Source organism: Rhinopithecus roxellana, chromosome 6 (assembly GCF_007565055.1).
Source record: "Rhinopithecus roxellana isolate Shanxi Qingling chromosome 6, ASM756505v1, whole genome shotgun sequence".
In the NCBI taxonomy this organism is placed as follows: Eukaryota; Metazoa; Chordata; class Mammalia; order Primates; family Cercopithecidae; genus Rhinopithecus; species Rhinopithecus roxellana.
In genome coordinates this window covers 147,143,650-147,146,899 of record NC_044554.1, presented here as the reverse complement: position 1 = coordinate 147,146,899, position 3,250 = coordinate 147,143,650, and the positions used below count along the sequence as shown (strand labels likewise).

General features: G+C 43.6%; 1 pseudogene; it reads left to right on the top strand.

Moving 5' to 3' along the window:
* Positions 1–1,134: 1,134 nt before the first annotated feature.
* LOC104681885 lies at positions 1,135–1,496 on the top strand (annotated as a pseudogene).
* Positions 1,497–3,250: the final 1,754 nt, after the last annotated feature.

The following is a 3,250-nucleotide window of genomic DNA, read 5'->3' as shown; positions in this document are numbered from 1 at the left end:
TTCCTCAAACCAAAAATAATGAAGTTCATCTAAGATGAAACAGACACTCTGAATAGTCCTCTATTTATTAAAGAAATTGAATCAGTAGTTGAAAAGCTTTTTATAGAAGAAGTCTCCAGGTCTGTATGGATTCACTGGTAAATTCCACCTAGCATTTAAGGAAAAAAACAAGGCCAATTGCAGAGACTCATGCCTGTAATACCAACACTGGGAGGCAGAGGCAAGAAGATCGCTTGAGCCCCGGGGTTCAAGACCAGCCTAGGCAACAAAGCAAGAGATCTCATCCCTACAAGAAATGTAAAAATTACCTGGGCATGGTGGCATACATCTGTGGGCCTAGGTCTTCAGGAGGCTAAGGTGGGAGGATCACTAGCCCAGGAGGTGGAGGGCTCCATTTTGCCACTGCACTCTAGCCTGGGTGACAGCATGAGACTCTGTCTAAAAAGTAAATAAAGAAAATAGGCCGGGCGCGGTGGCTCAAGCCTGTAATCCCAGCACTTTGGGAGGCCGAGACGGGCGGATCACGAGGTCAGGAGATCGAGACCATCCTGGCTAACACGGTGAAACCCCGTCTCTACTAAAAATACAAAAACTAGCCGGGCGAGGTGGCGGGCGCCTGTAGTCCCAGCTACTCGGGAGGCTGAGGCAGGAGAATGGCGTAAACCCGGGAGGCGGAGCTTGCAGTGAGCTGAGATCTGGCCACTGCACTCCAGTCCGGGCGACAGAGCGAGACTCCGCCTCAAAAAAAAAAAAAAAAAAAAAAAAAAAAAAAAAAAAAAAGAAAATAAAATTTAAAAAAATACAAATTCTACATAATCTTTGTCAGAAACTAGAAGAGGAGGAATACTTCTCAACCTACTTTATGATTTTGCTAACAAAATCATACAAAGACAGTAAGAAAATTATAGACCAGTATTGTAATCAACATAGATGCAAAAAATCCTCAATAAAATGTTAGTAAATCAAATCCAGGAATATATAAAAAGAATAATACATGACCAAACAGTTTGTCCCAGTAATACAAGGCTGACTTAATAGTCTACAATTTTAAAAATGCAATCCACCGTATTAATAGTCTAGCTCTTTCCCTCAGAGCAGGCTGCGGCGGCGGCGGCGGCAGCAGCCTATGCAGCAATGGCCAAGATCAAGGCTAGAGACCTTCATGGGAAGGAGGAGCTGCTGAAACAGTTGGACGACCTGAAGGTGGAGCTGTCCCAGCTGAGCGTCGCCAAGGTGACAGACGGTGCGGCCTCCAAGCTCTCTAAGACCTGAATTGTCCGCAAATTGGACGTGTTCTCACGTTTATTAACCAGACTCAGAAAGAAAACTTCAGGAAATTCTACACGGGCAAGAAGTATAAGCCTCTGGACCTGTGGCCTAAGAAGACACACGCCGTGTGCCGCTGGTTCAACAAGCACAAGTAGAACCAGAAGACCAAGAAGCACCAACGGAAGGAGAGGCTGTACCTGCTGCAGAAGTACCCAGTCAAGGCCTGAGTGGCCCATTGTCAATAAAGCACAGCTGGCTGAGAAAAACAAAAAAGTCTAAAGAAGAAAAAACATAGGAACATAATAATTGATGCAGAAGAAGCACTTGGCAAAATTCAACATTATATTTATGGTAAAACCCTCAGCAAACTGGAAAAGAAGGGAACTTTCTCAAACTGATAAAGGGCATCTTCAAAAAACCTACAGGTAATAATATATTACATATTACTTGTATGTGACTATACAAGTGACATGATATCACTCAATAGTGAAAGACTGAATGTTTTTCCTCTAAGACTAGAAACAAGGCAATAATGTGTACTTCTATCACATCTATTCCAAGTCATATTGAACTCCCAGCCAGTGCAATATCATGAGAAAAAGGAATAAAAGTCATATAGATTGGGGGGAAAGATATAGAAAGAGTCCCTATTCTCAGATTATGTGATTGTGTAGAAAATCTCAAGGAATTTGTATTGAAAAACAAATTTCAAGACATAATTTAATTTGGCAAGGTTACAAAGTTAATAGACAAAAAGCAATAATATTTCTATACACTAGTAATAAACATTTGGAAATGAATAATTTAAATAACGTTTGTAATAGTTTTTAAAATGAAATACATATACATGTATACATGATATAAATGATATTTAATGGCATAAATCTAACAAAATAAGTACAGTATCTGTATCCTATGTACAATATAACGTTGATGACAGAAATCAAAGAAAACCTAGATAGGCCGGGCGCGGTGGCTCAAGCCTGTAATCCCAGCACTTTGGGAGGCCGAGACGGGCGGATCACGAGGTCAGGAGATCGAGACCATCCCGGCTAACACGGTGAAACCCCGTCTCTACTAAAAAATACAAAAAACTAGCCAGGTGAGGTGGCGGGCGCCTGTAGTCCCAGCTACTCCGGAGGCTGAGGCAGGAGAATGGCGTAAACCCGGGAGGCGGAGCTTGCAGTGAGCTGAGATAAAAAAAAAAAAAAAAAAAAGAAAACCTAGATAAATGAAGACATATGCCTTTCCAACCAATTAGAAGATTCAATATGGGCCAGGCACAGTGGCTCACGCCTATAATCCCAGCACTTTGGGAGGCCAAGGCAGGCAGATCACGAGGTCAGGGGTTTGAGACCAGCCTGGCCAACATGGTGAAACCCCATCTCTACTAAAAATGCAAAAAAAATTAGCCAGGTGTGGTGGCACCCGCCTGTGGTCCCAGCTACTCTGGAGGCTGAGGCAGGAGAATGGCTTGAACCCGGGAGGCAGAGGTTGCAGTGAGCCTAGATTGCACCATTGCACTCCAACCTGGGCGAGAGAGCAAGACTCTGTCTCAAAAAAAAAAAAAAAGAAAGAAAGAAAAAAAGATTCATTATAATAAAGATGTTATTTTTTCCAAAGATAGTTATAGATTTAATGCATTTCTGGGCAGGCACAGTGGCTCATGCTTGTAATCCCAGCACTTTGGGAGACCAAGGCAGGCAGATCGCCTGAGGTCAATCAGGAGTTCAAGACCAGCCTGGCCAACATGGCAAAACTCCATCCCTACTAAAATTACAAAAATTGGCCAAGCACAGTGGCTCACGCCTGTAATCCCAACACTTTGGGAGGCCAAGGTGGGCAGATCACCTGAGGTCGGGAGTTCGAGACCAGCCTGACCAACATGGAGAAACCCCATCTCTACTAAAGCTGGGCATGGTGGCGCATGCCTGTAATCCCAGCTACTAGGATGGCTGAGGCAGGAGAATCGCTTGAACCC